The 18,138-nt window shown below is 48.3% G+C and overlaps 1 pseudogene; it reads right to left on the bottom strand.

Annotated features, from left to right (window-relative positions):
* Positions 1-12,702, bottom strand: part of LOC123950439 — a 56,557-nt pseudogene extending 43,855 nt beyond the window's left edge.
* Positions 12,703-18,138: the final 5,436 nt, after the last annotated feature.

Here is an 18,138-nt window from a genome sequence, read left to right on the forward strand (position 1 = left end):
CAGAGAAGTAAGGAAAGGATAGAATAAAACACTATGTGGGCACAGCACACTTCTATCTGAATAGAATTCCATGTTCCTTCTCATACGGGCAGCCCTACATTGCCCATACTAATGAGAGATACCACAAGTTCAGTCCTCTTATATATATTTGGCCTTGTGTTTTTCCCTTTGATATTTGGATCTCAAAGTCAGTGTCTATATTGCTTTCTTAAAATAACAAGAATAATAGTGACATGGTCACGTAAAGGTCTGGGTCTCCATAAGCAGACAACATGGCTCTGGTTCAGATAAGGATCAAGGCAGAACCTTTTCCCAGGAAGCAAAGCCCACACCCTCAGGGATCCTGACATGCCTCACAGGTGATGAGCTCCTTTGCTCCAGGAGTTGTCCGAGTGCAAAGAATGCAGGCACCCTCCAGGGTTCATTCTGTTTTCTTCAGAAATTCCCCAGTTCTAGTCACAAGGGACTCACTGGGTCAGGTTTCAGAGCCCAGGATGGGCCACCAAGTAAGCAGCCACCCCTCCCCACCGAGGGAAGGATAGATGTTCTCTGGGAGCACAATGAGTCCCTCCCTGAGCTACTCAACAACCTACACTCCTTCTCCATGTGTCCTCCTCACAAAGGCCACTGTGCCCTGTTGAGTCCTGCCCCTGTGTTTTACTTTAAAAAATATTTTCCAATATCGGAATGTGGTTCATGGAAGAGAAAACCATGAACACCCACAAAGAATTCTTTTAATATATCAGAAGTTTTGTTTCCCATTGTTTAATTAAAACAAGAAATAAACATGTACAGATAGTCCCTTCCACTAGCAGGTACAATTCACTGTGGTGACTTAAAGGAGAGCAGGAAATACAAGAGGAACAGATGTTCTTATGACCCATTATTTCCATCATCTAGGTTTTGAAACTCCACACACACTCAAAGAAAGAAGCCTGGGGTGCCTGGGTGGCTCAGTGGGTTTAAGCCTCTGCCTTCAGCTCAGGTCATGATCTCAGGGTCCTGGGATCAAGCCTGACATCGGGCTCTCTGCTCTGCATGGAGCCTGCTTCCCCACCCCCCACTCTCTCTCTGCCTGCCTCTCTGCCTACTTGTGATCTCTCTCTCTCTGTCAAATAAATAAAATCTTCTAATTTAAAAAGAAGAAGAAGAAGAAGAAGCAGCAGCAGCAGCAGCAGCAGCACAAACCGACATCTTGGCCTGACAAGGCGAAGTCTGAACTAGAGTGATAGGGACAGACAAAGAGCTCATGTGTGTTGGCTGAGGCCAGTGGCTCAGAAGAAGGGGCTCTGCCAGCTTGCCACCCAGGCCTCCCCTGTCCTCAACCAGGAACATGCTCACGGCCCTGACCTGTCACAACTGTCACATGGGAGACACACAGCCACCCCTGGAGCCAGCCCTGCCCACACCCTCCTGCAGAATGCATTCCGTTCTCCTCCAGGATCCCTGCCAGCATTACCCAGACCTGGAACTCCCCTTCTCCTGCAAAGCTCCAGGATTCCCCCCTCTTGTCAAAATTACACTGGCCCAAGGCTTTCATAAATGTGTCGTATTTCTCTCAACTCACCTTCCTACCTGGGCAAACTATAAGTAACGTATTAGTGGAACATGAACATGCTCTGAGATCTGAGTCTTTCATTGTAGACTTATGAGGACTCCTTGTGCAATAAAATACCATAGCCTAGGACGGGGGTTATAAAACTATTATATACAGAATAATACAGCCCAAAACACCTCATTGTTAGTTGCTCTTCATTAGCCTGAAAGTTTCTGTGTAAAAAGCCTTTCCATAGATATTACCTTCTAGCATTTTCTTGAGGAGAAACAAACTCCATGAGATAACCTGACTCACCCAGCGTCAGGCAAGCAGTTCCAGAATTCACCCCAGGGTGAAGTCTGCCAAGCCCCTTGAGGCCACCAGTGTGCCTCTATCCAGGAGAATTCCCAAAGAATCTCCTTCTGACTCCACCACCAAAGGAACTACAGAGAAAAATATGGCATATCAAAATATCTAGATGATATATTTAGTTAAACTAGAAAGTCAAGCTTTACTTTTAAACGGTAAAAGACTACTTTGAATAATTTTGAGTTTTCCCACTACCTTAATTTTAGCTCTTTAGATGAAGACACTAATCAGTTACGAAATATCACCTTTGACAAATGACAAGACATCATCCATGTCTCTCTCTGGCCGCAAAAAGCCACCTAACTCTAGATGGTGGCCTTAGGACCATCCCCCAGGCCCAAGTGAATAAACGCTGTTAGAGTAAGGATCAAATTATATGTTAAAAACAAACAAAGAGTAAATCTCATCTTCCTTCTCTAAAACAAGTGATTTCCCAGAAAACAGATGTGCAGATGACATTTTGTAAGCAGTAAATGAACAGAGAAAATGGCATTCCCTGTGATGTTCTACCTGCAGGGACACTAAGTCACTCTTGCACCAAAGCCAGAATGCAGACAGCTACTTCAGTTTCACTTTGTGGCTCAACTAGAGAAAAGAGAAAAGCCCAGGAGGATTTGGATTAAAAAGAAGTCTTACCTCCAGTCCTGAAACATGACATTGTGCCCAATGTACCTGCTGCTTTCTCAGAACACTGACATCTGGTGACAAGCTGCATGACTGACTCAGATACTGTTGTTCAAAACTTTCGGTCTCATGGAGCCAGATCAGAGAAGCATTGTCAGGTGTGGATGAGAAGGCACACCTGCTTCTGTTCTTGGGTGAAGGGAAAACACATACTATTTGTTTTCTTTTTTCATTCTTTTTTCTTTTTTGGAAACACATGCTTGTTTTCTTAAGTAGTAATTATCAACATTCTAAAGTGGACCAATGACTTTGTCTTTTTTGGAAAAGTGAAATTATCCTTCCAAATGAACACCTCAACTCACCTGTTCCTCATGCAACTTGAATGGGATCTGGTTTCCTCCAGCTTCCAGGCCCCCACTTGGAGGACACCCCTGTAGGATCCTGACAGCCCACTACCACCATCCTGTGGGACATGGGGCACAATGCTAAAATTGGGGGATGGCTCTAGGGCTGTTACCACCACACCTGTGCTGGGGGGTGGGTGGCAGGAACCTGGAGGACCCTCCAGCGGGATCCTGACAGCCCATTACCACCATCCCTGGGGAACACGGGGGACAATGCTGAAGCTGGGGGATGGTTCTGGGGCTTGTTAGTGCCATGCCTGTGGGGGGTGGGGAACAGGAGACATCCTGCTGAACTCTGGGTGCTTGCTGCTCAAAGTCCATTACCTGCACTGTGCCAGGGGACGGGAGGCACTGAAGTTGGGGACTGTGTGCTGTCTTTACATGCATTCTTCCTGGGGAACACAGGAAACCCTGAAATGTCTGCAACCCATCCCACAAAAGCTTGGGTGAGAAGGTGCCCTGGAGTTCAGGAGTGTGGGGGACAGGGCCTGTTGATGGAGATTGGGCAGAAGAGACTTTCAAGAGAAAAAGAAAACCCATCTGAGTCCTCACGATGAACTTGCTTCATGCGCCCTTCAAGGACCCTATACCTGGGAACCCCACGACAGTGGACAGCCCACATTCAGTGAGCCAGAACCCGCCCCCAACCCCCCCTCCCCCAGGATCTCTCCTAGCATCCGTTTGCCTGCCCTGCTTCTGCGTCCTAAGGCAGCTCTGGGTCTGCCCACCGAGGACATAGCTCCATTCCCACGTGCTGATGGATGGAGGGTGGTGCCCTGAGCCCATTGCACGCTGTGCCTCCCTGTACCAGGTGAGCCGCCCTTACACCCACACCTCCCTGCTTTTGTAGGGACTGCTGGAGGTGGCATCTCCTTGCTCAAACACCTGGCTCCACAGGGCAGTCACGGGCGGGTTGTGGGCAGGGCCCCCTCCCCCAGACATCTGGCACCTTCCGGGGACCCCTCTGGCTGCAGACCACCCTCAGAGCCCTACCCCTTCCCTTCCTTCACCAGCCCTGCCTATAGAGCTGTCCCTGGCTCCTGGCAAGGTCAGCTGCTCTCAGACCTTCCCAGGCTTGGGCTTTAGGAAATGCAATTGTTGGGGCACATTGGTGGTTCAGTCATTAAGCATCTGCCTTCAGCTCAAGCCATGATCCCAGGGTACTGGGCTCGAGCCCCACATCTGGCTTCGGGCTCAGTGGGAAGCCTGTTTCTCCCTCTCCCACTCCCCTGCTTGTGTTCCCTTTCTCACTGTGTCTCCCTCTGTCCAATAATAAATAAAATCTTAGGGGAAGAAAAGGAAATGCTGTGGTTTCCCACATTTCCAGCCAAAAAGTAATGCTCTAAGTGGGAGGAGCTTCACCTTCTGGTCTCACCCATGGAGTGGCTAGTGCTTCTCAGACCTTCCGAGCCTCCTTCTAGGATGAGTCCACTTGTGCTGGAATATGTATACAAATGCTTGGTTCTGCAGGGAAGCTCCAGGATGAACAAGAACAACTGCCCTTCTGTACTGTTGGAGTTGTGAGCCAGGAACATTGATTTTTCACTTAAAAAGAAAACGTATTGTTATTGTTGACACAAAGGAACAAACCCTTTTAAACATTTTAGGGAGAAAAGAAGAGAATTTTCTTCAAACCCAAGTCAAGACAACTGCCTGGGAGACACAATCTTCACAAGGCAGGGAGTGCTCCGGGGGAGGAACATTTGGGGCAGGTTTCTACATTTGTTCTATTTTGTTTTACACACAGAGTGACACATCATCATGAGGAAAAACATTCCCGAAAGTTAGACTTTTTCTTATGTTTTCAGTATGTGCAAGTCAGTATGACTTTAATCTTGTGGGAGCAGGAGGGGTTCTTCTGTTTTTCTCATCTTTGTGTTTGCAATGGCATTTTTGTTGTTGTTCTCTCTTTCTTCTCGAAGGAGATGTACAACATGTGCTTGGGGCAGAAAAAGGGTCCATGCTCTGAGGTTTTGCCCAGTCACTTTGAGCTTCGTAAAATGTTAAAGGATAGCTTCCCTGGGAGCCCAGAATCTGGGCCCATGGATGGTAAAAGACAAAAATTTCCATTATCCTTCTAATTACTACTAAAGAGAGGAACTTGAGACAAAAGCACCTTTAAAAATGCACTAAGAAATCGAAATGATGCCTACAGAAGGTTACCTGTTCCATGGTCAACACAGGTAACAGAGGTGTTCACAGAAGCTGGGCTCCTCCTTTCTCCTGCCCAAATCTCTGAAACACACAGATAATTTAAACTCAGAATTTTAGAACCTCCCAACATCTTAGAGATGTCTGGCACCATTCCCTTGGACTACAGAATGAAACAGAGTAGCTCATTGTCACAACACTAAATAAAACATGAAGTCCCCCTAACGCTTGGATACACTGTCTTAGTTCTTTCCTTGCAGATTTTTACTAATGCAAGTCATAGTCATACCATATAAACACTGCAATAGTTGGGAAATAAGTAACCATGGGCAAGGTAAGAGTTTAGTATGTTTATAAGCATTGTCTCACTTTGTAGAAGAGACTGAGCTGAGTGTTTTTAAACACTATTTCAGACCTGTCTTACAGCACACTCTGAACATACCAGAACCTGAATCAATTTTAAAAAGATAGTTCTTTCAGTAACTTTAATATCAGAAAAATATTATGGTGTCTCTATTCCTAGGGATCTTTGCATCTTTTACTCAAAGCTCCTCCATGCTTAATGATCATGATGGACAGAGGTAAAAAGGCCAGCTGAATTCATTCCAGTCGACCACACAACAAGAAAATCCTGAGACTTGAGGTGTTTCCAGACTGAGAAGACCAGAGATAAGAGGAAAATATTTCTGTGTATGGAATAACAAAGGATTTGGAGTCAGTTTGGGGATCCCACTTAGGTTTCTGACACTAAAATCCTCTGAGACTCCCATCATCTCTGAGCCCCTGTATAACCATCTAGAAAATGTGACTAATAATATCCACATCATAGTTTGGAAGTTTAAAAGGGAGAATTCCACAAAGAGCCAGTGTGATGGCTCTCAAGAGCAGGTGTTCAGGAAGCCATGATTACTATTGGGGTCTACTTCTTTTCCAGAAGAAAGAACACATGTTGAATCCATATTTCTTTTTTTTTTTTTAAGATTTTATTTACTTATTTGAGAGAGAATGAGTGATAGAGAGCACGGGAGAGGAGAAGATCAGAGGGAGAAGCAGACTCCCCAAGGAGCTGGGAGCCCGATGCAAGACTCTATCCTGCAAGTCTGGGATCATGACCTGAGCCAAAGGCAGTCGCTCAACCAACTGAGCCACCCAGGTGCCCTGAATCCATATTTCTAATAGATGACTCACAAGATGATTTTCAGACCTTAAGGAAGGTCAATAACCTGTTACTGTGTTATATTTCACTCAGAAAACATGCTGTTGGACTGGTGAGGACAATACAATAGCACCATCATCACTAGGGGTGTGGATCTTCCCATTTCCATATGGCTATGTTGTCCCCCTTAGCTCAGGGCCACCAGAAAGGGCAGCTTGGGCGGGGCCACCATCATCACTGGGAGTGGGGAGCTTCCTATTTCTGTATGGTCATGTAGTACCTCTTAGCTCAGGGCTACCAAAAAGGGCAGCTGTGAGGGGACCATAGACCAAGGCTGCCCCGTGTGGCTGGGGCAGGCAGAACTCTGACTTAAGGCTCAGCTCCTATCTATCTAATTATACTGCTCTTCACAGATAGAGTGCCATTGTCTGCAACCTCTGATGTAGGAAAGGTTGAGAATTTCCCTTGTGATTCCCTCTCTGACCCTTAGGATATGTAGCAAAGTTACATTTAATTTTTAAACATTGAGGGACTTCATGGTTTTCTTTTCATTATGACTATGGCTCAATTCTCCTGTGATCTAAGAATATAATCTAATTAATTTCAGGCTTTAAAATGTGTAGACTAGCTTAATGGTACAACATTTTATCTACTTGGGCAATATCCTAGGACCACTTGAAAATAATGTATTCTGTACTTAATGTGTAATGTTCCATATTTGTCAATTAGGTCACACTTGTTACCAATGTTTCACCTGTTTTTTTCTATCAGATATTGAGAAAGATATATTAAAATCTTCAAACAATGCTACTCTAGTCAACATTGCATTGGAGAATCTACCAAGTGTTATAAAGCAAGAGAAACAAAAAGAATAAGAATTGAGGGATAATTGTGACTATACACAGATAATATAAGGGTATATATAGAAAATATAAAATATCTATAAATACACTATTAGAATTAAAAATGGAAAACTTGCAAATCTTAGAACCAATAAAGCAATCCAGAAAGCAGCCTGGAGGAAGAGATTTCTTATGGATGGAAGGAGGAACATCAGAATAATGTCAGACCTGTCCACAGAGACATGGCAAGCCAGAAAGGGCTGGAAAGACATATTCAGGATACTAAATGAGAAGAACATGCAGCCAAAGATACCTTAACCAGCAAGGCTGTCATTCAGAGAAGAAATAGTACTTATTCTTCTGAAGCTGTTTCAAAAAATAGAAACAGAAGGAAAACTTCCAAACTCATTCTAAGAGGCCAGCATTACCTTGATACCAAAACCAGGCAAAGACCCCTTCAGAAAGGAGAATTACAGAGAAATATCCCTGATGATCATGGATGCCAAAACACTCAACAAGATCCTAACCAATAGGATCCAAAAGTACATTAAAAGGATTATCCATCATGACCAGCTGGAATTTATTCCCGGGATGCAAGTGTGTGGTTCAACATCCGCAAGTCAATCAACATGATAGAGCACATTAATCAAAGAAAAGACAAGAACCATAGGATCCTCTCAATTAATACAGAAAAAGCATTTGACAAAATACAGCACCTTTTCCTGATTAAAACTCTTCGGAGTGTAGGGATAGAGGGGACATTCCTCAGTTTCATAAAAACCATCTATGAAAAGCCCACAGCAAATACCATTCTCAATGGGGAATAGCTGAGGGCTTTTTCCTTAAGATCAGGAGTACATATACAATACCCACTCTCACCACTATTGTTCAACATAGTACTAGAAGTCTTAGCCTCAGCAATCAGACTACAAAAAGAAGTAAAAGGCATTCAAATTGGCAAAGAAGTCAAACTCTCTCTTCCCAGATGACATGATACTTTGTGTGGAAAACCCAAAAGATTCCACCCCCAAACTACTAGAATTCATACAGCAATTCAGTCATGTGGCAGGATACAAAATCAATGCACAGAAATCTGTTGCTTTTCTATACACTAACAATGTAACTGTAGAAAGAGAAATTAGGGAATTGATTCCATTTATAATTGCACCAAAAACTGTAAGATACCTTGGAATAAACCTGGCCAAAGAGGAAAACAATCTATACCCTAGAAACTATAGAACATTTATGAAAGAAATAGAGAAAGACACAAAAATATGGAAAACCAATCCATGCTCGTGGATCAGAAGAATAAACATGGCTAAAATGTCTATGCTGCCCAGAGCACCTTACACTTTCAACACCATCCCTGTTAAAATACCATTGGCATTTCTCATAGAGCTGGAACAAATAATCCTAAAACTTGTATGGAACCAGAAAAGACCCCACATAGCCAGGGAAATGTTGAAAAAGAAAACCAAAGCTGGAGGCATCACAGTGCCTGACTTCAAGCTACATTCCATAGCTGTGACAGCATGGTATTCACACAAAAACAGACACATAGATCAATGGAACATAATAGAGACCCCAGAAATTGACCCTCAACACTATGGTCAGCTCATCTTTGACAAAATAGGAATGAATATTCAAGGGAAAAAAGACAGTCTCTCCAATTAATGGTGCTGGGGAAATTGGACAGCCACATGCAGAAGATTGAAACTCAACCATTCTCTTACATCACACACAAAGTTAAACTCAAAATGGATGGAAGACCTCCATGAGAGACAGGAATCCATCAAAATCATAGAGGAGAGCGTAAGCAGTCACCTCTTTGACGTCAGCCACAGCAACTTCTGCCTAGACACATCACCAAAGGCAAGGGAAACAAACGCAGAAATGAACTATTGGGACTTAGTCAAGATAAACCCTTCTTCACATCAAAGGAAATAGTTAACAAAACAAAGAGGCAACCCATGGAATAGGAGATGTTTGGAAATGACTTGTCATATAAAGAGCTAGTATCCAAGATCTATAAAGAAACTCTCAAACTCAACACCCAAAAGAGAAACAACCCAATCAAGAAATGGGCAGAAGACATGAACAGACATTTCTCCAAAGCATGCAAATGGCTAATAGACACAGGGCAACATGTTCAATATCACTTGCCATCAGGGAAATACAAATCAGAACTGTAATGAGATACCATCTTACACAAGTTAGAATGGCCAAAATTAACAAGTCAGGAAATGACAGATGTTGGAGAGGATGTGGAGAAAGAGGAACCCTCCTACACTGTTGGTGGAAAATCAAGCTGGTGCAGCCAGTCTGGAAAACAGTATGGAGTTTCCTCAAGATGTTAAGGATAAAACTACCCTACCACCCAGTAATTGCACTCCTGTACCATAAAGATACAGACAAAGTGAAAAGAAGGGGCACCTGCACCCCAATGTTCATAGCAGCAATGTCCACAATAGTCAAACTGTAGAAGGAGCCGCGATGACCTTCAACATATGAATGGATAAAGAAGATGCGGTTCACATATATAATGGAATATTCCTTGCCATGGCCCGTGTGACAAATCGACCAGGAAGCGCGAGGGTAAGAGGATGGTGAAAAGAAATTAAAGAGACAAAGAGATGGGGGCAGGAGGAGCATAGGGGATGATTTCCACCAATGCCGAGTTTATTCAAGGCAGCAAGGCATTATATAGCCAATAGTAACTATTTTTAACTGATTATAAAAGAATTTACTACATCCAGAAAAAACCCTCCAGACTTCCCCATTATCTACTTCTCACGGTCTAAATGCAGATTCTCCAAGGCCAGTGGTCTCTGTCTTCAGATAATTCCTTAACCAGCTGCATTGACTCCAAAGTAACTCAAAACATACAAGAAGTAACAACAAACCTGAGAGTGATTCATAAGCTGTGCTGGAACAGCAAGGACCAGTTATGAATTTATGACCCCAACCAAATTGCTCTCATCTAACAAATAAACATGTGGGAAATCGCATAGGCGAGTGCACATAGCACAGACCCTTTCTCAGTGCTACTCAACTTTTCCATCCTAAACCTTTGGTTAGGCTATTCGGACTTTAAAGGAGACACAAGTCAGGGCCTGGTTTGGTCCTCATCTCAAGCCTTATCGCGGCCTCCCACAATTCCTCTGCCATCAGAACGGATGAATACCTACCATTTGCATCAACATGGATGGAACTGGAGGGGATTATGATGAATAATATAAGTCAGGCAGAGAAGGACATTTACCATATGGTTTCACTCATATGTGGAATGTAAGGAATAGTGTGGAAGACCATAGGCGAAAGGAGGGAGAAATGAATGGGAAGAAATCAGAGAGGGAGATAAACCATGAAAGACTGTGGACTCTGGGAACCAAACAGTTTACAGAGGGGAGGGGAATGGGGTAACAGGATAATGGGTATTAAGGAGGGCAAGTGTTGTGATGAGCACTGGGTGTTACATGCAACTAATAAATCGTTGAACACTACATCAAAAACTAATGTTAAGGACACCTGGGTGTCTCAGTTGGTTAAGCGGCTGCCTTCGGCTCAGGTCATGATCCCAGCGTCCTGGGATCGAGTCCCACATTGGGCTCCTTGCTCAGCGGAGAGCCTGCTTCTCCCTCTACTACTCTGTGCCTGTGCTCAGTCTCTCTCTCTCTCAGTCTCTCTGACAAATAAATAAATAAAATCTTAAAAAAAAACTAATGTTGTACTATAAGTTGGCTAACTGAACATAAATAAATACATAAATAAATAAATATGATATGTTTTCTACATGAAAAACATAATAATGGGAACAGAATTCCAGATTTGCATGATGAAATATTCTCAAGATATGTTTCACAGCAGTGTAAATATACTTAACACTACTGGACTTTATACTGAAAATGTTTAAAATGGCAAAATCAATGTTAGGATTTTTTTTTTACAATTTTTTAAAAGTACGCTCTGTATGATTCCATTTTTATAAAGACTTCATTAATTTATTTTAGAGAGCGAGAGAGAACATGGCACAAGAGTCATGGGAGAGGCAGCAGGTAGAAGAGAAAACCGTGAGCCCACACTACACTGAACACGGACCTACATGGGGCTCAATCCAGCACCCTGAGATCACATCTTGAGTCAAAATCAAGAGTCAGGGGCTTAAACAACTGAGCAACCATCCATCTCCCTGAATATTAGTATTGGTACATTCCCTGCTCTCTCCACCACTGCTATTCTGAACACTCCTGAAAATACATCCATGAAAAATCGTGCCAGAGTTTCCTGAGGTGAGTCTAAGTATGAGCACAGCTCACTGTTTTGTCAAACAGGGGTGACCATCACCCTTCTCTCCAGGGGACCCCCATGTCCTCAGGCACCTGAGGGCCACTCAGCCTAGGAATTCACCTTCTCTAGAAGAGGACATATGGGACTTCTTTCTCTGGCCAGGACTATGAACCGTGATCCTGGGAAAGGAGAGCTCTCCTGGGACTCCTGGCCCAGCCAGGCAGCCATGGCCACTGTGTATGTGACAGAGTCAGAGCCTCTGGGCCTCGGAGGGAATGAGGGCCTTAAACCAGCCTTGTGTGGGGCATGTGGGAGCAGCAGCCCCTGCTTCTTGGGGAGCAGTGATGTGTATAGAAGGAGGGAGGCTGGGATGGAGCCTTCTAAGCCATAGCACAGTCTCCTTTGGTCCTGAAACCAGCAGGAAGGAAGCTCTGAGGACAGAGACTCCAGGAGGATTTCCATCCAGGGAAAGGGAGCCTTTTGGAGGCCACTGAAGCTGCCAGCCCCACCAGCTGCAGGCCATTTGCACAGGATCCCCTCCAGTGCTTCCTTAGCATGTTTTCCATGTTTGTGTGGGGACAGTGATTGGTCCACTCAGTGCTGGTGCACATCCAGAGACAGACTAGAACCCTTCCAGGGCCTGCTAGTGGGTCAGAGGACCCCCACCCAGAGAAGGAGAGGATGTCCCTCTTCCTCCAGAGGGGAGAAGGCAGCCACCATCCTGGGGTGGGATGTGGGCCAGGTATGTGTTCTTTCTGAAGTCCCCATGTTCAGTGGGCATTGCTGTGCCTGAGAAAGGCCCTCTCAGCCCGAGTCAGGAGCCATGAGGGGCTGTCTCCCATCGGCCCAGGATTATGGCCTGAAATGATCCTGTGTTTGGGAGGATGGGTCTCCTTCAGGAGCCAGGGAGGGGCAGGCCCTGTAACAGCTCTTCATTTGAGGAGGAGTCATGGAGAGCCTGTGTGAAAGAACAAAGCCCATGCTCAGATTCTAACAGAAGCAGAATTTCAAGGCAGCCACCTCCCCTCTTATGTGGCCTTGGGGGACCCCAGGGAAAGTCTTCCTTGTTCTTGTGCCCTCAGAGGGAGGAGCTGGCCCTGTATCCTGGGGTCCCCACCCTGTTCCACTGCCGAGGAAGAGCCACACACTGGGACCGGGTGTCAGGAGTGTGGTCTTCCCGGGGCCTGGCAGTTGCATGGAAGGGCTGAATTACCTTTTTTTTGGGGGGGGGGGCTCACTGGTGACACTGTTCACCATCCCCCACTGGACTCTGCAGTCCAGGCTCTGGGCCCAGCTTAGGTCAATCACCAGCACCTCACATTCTCTCGCCATGGGAGCAATCATTCAGCATCACCACATTGCACAGAGGCGGAGAGCGGGGCCCAGAGAGGGGAGGCAAATGGTTCCAGTCACTGGACTGGTCAGCGAGGGGCTGGAAGGCCAGCTCTCCTGAGCCCCCTGTTAGCCCAGCCAGAGACTCCCTGAACCCGGAGCCAGCCCTCCCCTGCCTGCCCAGCCACACACTGGCCCCTGAGCTGGATGATGCACTGTTCTTCTTGGCCCTGAGGGTGTTGCTGGCCAACTAGGAGTGGGAGTACAGCTGGGACAGGCTGTAGCTATAGGACAGAATGACACATCTGAGCTGGCAGGAGACACACTGTGGTCTCCCTCCCAGATGCTGCCTGGGAGATGGAGTCTGGGTGCCCTAGGGGCCAGCACACAACAGGGTCTGTGCTGACCAGGGAGCCATGACCTACAGGGAGAGTCCACTCTGCCCTCTCCCAGCCCCTGTGCCGCATCACCTTTCCTCACTGTAGGGCTCCAGGACCCAGAACCAGACCCCATAGGACTGACTGGGCTCTAGCTTGTAATAAGTTTGCAACCCCTGGAGCAGCTGGATTTCCTGGGGCTGGAGGGAGGACTGGCTGCAGACAAGGATGGGGCTGGGGGAAATGCAGGGCCTCGTGAAGGGTGAAGGATGGGGCAGGGGCTGAGTACTGGGACCACTGCTCATGTCTATAAAGGGCTGAAATCCCTGAATGCCCATGGGGTCCCTCATTACAGTAACAGCACCCTCACACTCGGGCATCCTGGTGGTGGGCCCCTCCTCCCTGCCCTCCTTCTCACACTTCTGACTTCAGCCAAGGCTGCAGCCAGGGACAGGCTGGATCTCTGTCCCAGGGTCCCACCAGGAAGACAAGGAAGGAGGAGAGGGGAAGGGGAATGTGGTGGAATGCTCTTCTCCCTGCCCTGAGTCGGCCTCCATTGCTGCCTCCAGGTCTTCTTGCCCAGCCCTGCACTTAGATGGATCCTGGGAGGCAGTCTGCATTCCTGGCCGGCTGGGTGGGGTGTATTCAGTGACCTTCGTGTCCCCAGATGTCCAACCCACCTAGCCTTGTACCTTGAGGCTTGCTGCCCAGGATAGGTGTGGTTCCAGGGCTAAGCAGACCTTGGGGCCACAAAGCCCTTGGCAGCAGTGAGGAAACACTGGGGACCGGCCAGGTGCAGAGCCCTGGGTCTCATGCATGTCCACTGTGGGACTGGGTCATGGTACAGATGCTGTGTCCAGGTCCCCTGTGTATACCTGGCCCTCTCAAGAGGGAGGCCTGTGTGCCTGGTGGACCTGTCCTGCACCTACCCCTGGAGGAGTGGTCAAGTTCAAGAATTTCCATGTCAAACACTCAGGAATAGTTGGGAACCTGGGGTCAAGAGAGGCAGGGACTGGCCCAGGACAAATGAGGGGTACAGAGTCCAAGGAGAGGGGCTGCTCTCCAGTCCCAGCCCCAACCCTCCCATGCGGTTTGCTTTGGGGATTAGAGTGCCTCAGATCCTTGGGGATAGCTACCCACCCCATCCCATGTGGGGACAAGACTTTGGGCATCCCCAGACAAGTAAGGCATGTGTGCCTGCACGTGCGCATGCATACACACACACACACACACACACACACACTACTATGACTGCCCAGCTTGGGGTCAGAAGGGGTGGACACCCTGGGGGAAAAGTGGGTGACAAGGAGCAAAGAAGAAAGAGGTTGGAGACAGCTGGGCCATGGGGCAGGGACATCAGAACCTCTAGCAAGACCCCATATCCATAGCATGGGGTCGGGAGACAGGCCAGGCTTATGGTCAGGGGGTCCCCAAAGGGCCCAGGGGGGTTGCCAGGGCACTGGGAGAGGACAGGGTCTGGGGTCTGGTTTCCATCACCATCCTGGGCTACTGGAAGTAGGAAGAGATGCCCCCTAAGTCCAGACGGGGCTACAGCACAAATGGCCTCAGCTCACTCTTCTGTCAGTTGGGCCATAGAGATGGGATGTCTTTAGGGTCCCACAGGCTTGTAGAAAATTCTCTTGGCCTTGGATCTTCATCACTGACCCACTGTCCTCCCAGTCCTGGGAAAATGCTTTGTACTCTCTCGAGGTCCTTCTGAGCAGAGGACAGCCTGGGGGCTTGGGGGCATGATGACCTGGGTTTGCAGGATGTGGCAAAGCTCTGGACCACTGGTCTAGGGACCAAGGTCAGGACTCTCCTTGTTGCAGCCTCAAGGCCCCCATTTAGAAGAGGTTCCAGAGACAGTGCTCTTGTCAGGGTGAGGAGGCCTTAGGAAGGAGCCAAGCACCAGGACAGGAGAGGGAAACAGGAAGAAGGTGGGTTTCTGAGGTCTCTCACATCACCCCCAGAGCCCCCAGGTCCTGCTCCTGGGAGACACAAGAGAAGACAGAGACAGAGAATGAACACAAGAGAGAGAACCAGGAGAAGTCACAGACTTTCTTCAATCGGGTTGGAAACAACATCCCATCATTGTGCTCCATTCTGTTCCTTAGAGCACAGCCACACAGGCCATCCACCCTGGAGGGGAGAGGATTCCACAGGCAGGTGTGACCAGGATTCAGGAATGTTAAGAACCAGTGTGGAGACTGACCAGCACATGGGTGCAGACGAGGCCCTGGGACTTGGGCCTAAATCTAATCGGAACCCCTGGACATCTGTGTCATGAGAGGAGACTCAGTCAAGGTCAGAATCAGTTCACAGCAAACTTCCCAAGGGGTCTGGGAGACAGGCAGGAGGAGGGTGGCTTTGCCTGGACCCCAGAGCAGACCCAGACCTCTCTAAGGTGTGTTCTAAGCTCCATCCAGCCCCCCTCTCATCCTTGCATTGCCACATGCATGTCCCAGTCTCCTGCGACAGCAGGAACATGTGTAGGGGTCCTACCCCTGATGGCGTCCCTAGAAGTAGAAGCCAGAAGACCCCACTGTGCAGATGGGGATCCTGGGGAGCCCTGAGAGGCACAGGGTCTGTCCAGGGTCATAGTCCTGGGTATGAGCAGGAGCCTGGTCTGAACCTGGCTCTGTGTCCTCACAGCAGGGACACCATCTGCACCCAGGCCTCGTGGGGCTGTGGGTAGGCTATGTGGTTGTCACTGTATGGACAGGGCATGAGGTAGAGGGTGAGCATTGAGCAGCTGGGGGAGGGGGGCCCTCAGGGAGCTCTGGTGTGAGGAGGAAGTCGGGTAAGGGGTCCCTAGGAAGTGGTGACCTCATTTCCCTGACAACAGAGCCTAACAGAATTTGGAACCCAAGTAACCTGGCACCCACATTCCAAAGACACCCCCAGCCCAGCTCATTTCATTGGAGATCCTCAAAAGAAGAACGTGTTTGCATGTTGTATCCCAAAGTCTGGAGGCTGCAGGCAGAGGAAAGCACACCCTGCAAACACTTTCTCTGCTCAGAAGGACCTCAAGGGAGTACATGTCATACCACGGCTCCCCGACATCTCTGGTCATTTGGCCAGAAGTACAGAAAGGTGACATCATGAGGCCCAGAGCCAGCCCCTAGCCCCATACGCTCTGATCCAACCTGTGCAGCCCCAGGTCCCCTCCCCATGTGTGCATGCGTGCATGCGTGTGTGTGTGTGTTTTCAAAGAAGATTCACTTGGGCTGCACCCACCCCACTCAAGAGCAAGGGTCTTAAGAGCTGCCCAATGGGCAGGTCGTGTCCACATCCCAGGTCAAGGCTGGCTGGGTGGGACAGGGTGTGGGGGGCTGCGAGCTTCCAGGGTTTATACTGTGTCCTGCAGGTATGGGTCCCTGTCCCAGGTGTGGGGTTGTGCACGCACAGGTCTGTGTCTGATCTGGGAGCAGCAGGGGGCCTGGGCAGGACAGTGTGGATGCCCGGGCAGAGCTGTGTTGCATCCAGGCTGGCTACCAGTCCCTGTCTTTGCAGAACACCAGGGATGATGAAACAGGAGGCTGGTGGACACCGGCTCCATCTCCCTGACGGAGTGACTTAGGGGGCTCTCCAGGAGCAGGGACTGGGCACTGCCTGGGAAGGCCTTTGACATTGCCCAGGCCACTGTCCCTGGTGGTACCACACTGGAGCCCATGGAAGCCGAGCCTGAGGGTGAGAAGGCCAGGGCTGGGCTGGTTGTATGTGATTGTCTGGGGACAGATCAGTGCTAGGCCCCACAGGAAAGAAAACCTCAGAGGCTGGTGTGGGGCCAGGAACAATGACTGGGCTCAGAGCACCCAGTGGGAGGACTGCAGTTGGGAAGAGTACCTGGTGAGGGTTCTTCATTTCAGGATCTCCAACAAGATGAGCTGGGCAGGGGGCTTTCTCTGGAATGTGGGTGTCTGGATACCTGGGTCTAGTTCTGAAGAGCCAGAGCCAGCCCCAACTTCATCCGCAGCTCCAGATGGGGGGATGGTGCCTGGAGAGACTTCAGCAGGAGACCAGGAGCCAGCAGGTGACCAGGCACCTGCCCAGGGAGGGTCTGATGCTGTCCTGGAAGAGATGGCTCTTGCCTCTGCCCCTCCCCCAGCCCCTGCTCCCACCCGTGCTCCTGTTCCTGCCCCTTCCCTTCCCCAGCCTGTGCTCCTGCTCTTGCATCTGTCCTGGATACTGCCCCTGCCCCTGTCTCAACCCCTACTCCTGCTCCCACGAGGCTCCCAGAGCCACATCCAGAGCTCACAGCCCTGTTCTTTGTACAATTATCCCTTGATCAGTCTGCCAACCCTGATGGCCCACAGGAATGTTTCATCCCCTACCTGTATGTTCTTTTTCTCTGGTACCTATTAACTGTTATTTATCTTTCCATGGTCTGCATACTGTTTATTATTTATTTTAAATAAAATTACTTGTTTTCACTTGAACACATCATGAACATTAAGCACATTCCCAACGCTGTGTCACCACACCACAGAACATTGCTGCAGGATATCCCCTTCCCCAAAGGAGACCCTGGACCCAAAGCCCTCCCTGCCCATTTCTCCTCCAGCCCGGCCTCTTGCAACCCCTAAGCTGCTTTCTCTCTCTGTTCCTTTACCTGTTCTGGATGTTTCTGTACGTGGAATCACACAATATATGCTTTTGTGTCTGTCCACCTATTTTCAAAGGGGACTCATATTTTTTTTCTGTGTTTATGTGACATAGAATTACCCTTATTCCATATTGAAGCCTCTGATGGATTACAGATTAGATGTAATCATAGAGGCCCCTTTAGGAATTATGAACACAATCTCGGGGTCAAGACACCTGTTCCTTCTGGGTCACTACAGCCTGACCCCAGACAGGACATGGCTGGTTCCTCCTGTGGCCCACACAGAAACCAGGGAAATGCAGAAAGCTGGAAGACACACCACAGAGGGCAAACATATCGCTCACAAACCAGAGCCAGAGAAAAGTTTCACCTGACTCTGCTCCAAATCAGGCTCCAAGTCACGGGGTTCCACAGGGACAAAAACCAAATGCATGCAAGTCCAGGGGGGGAGGA

The sequence above is a fragment of the Meles meles genome, chromosome 9 (assembly GCF_922984935.1).
Source record: "Meles meles chromosome 9, mMelMel3.1 paternal haplotype, whole genome shotgun sequence".
Lineage (NCBI taxonomy): Eukaryota > Metazoa > Chordata > Mammalia > Carnivora > Mustelidae > Meles > Meles meles.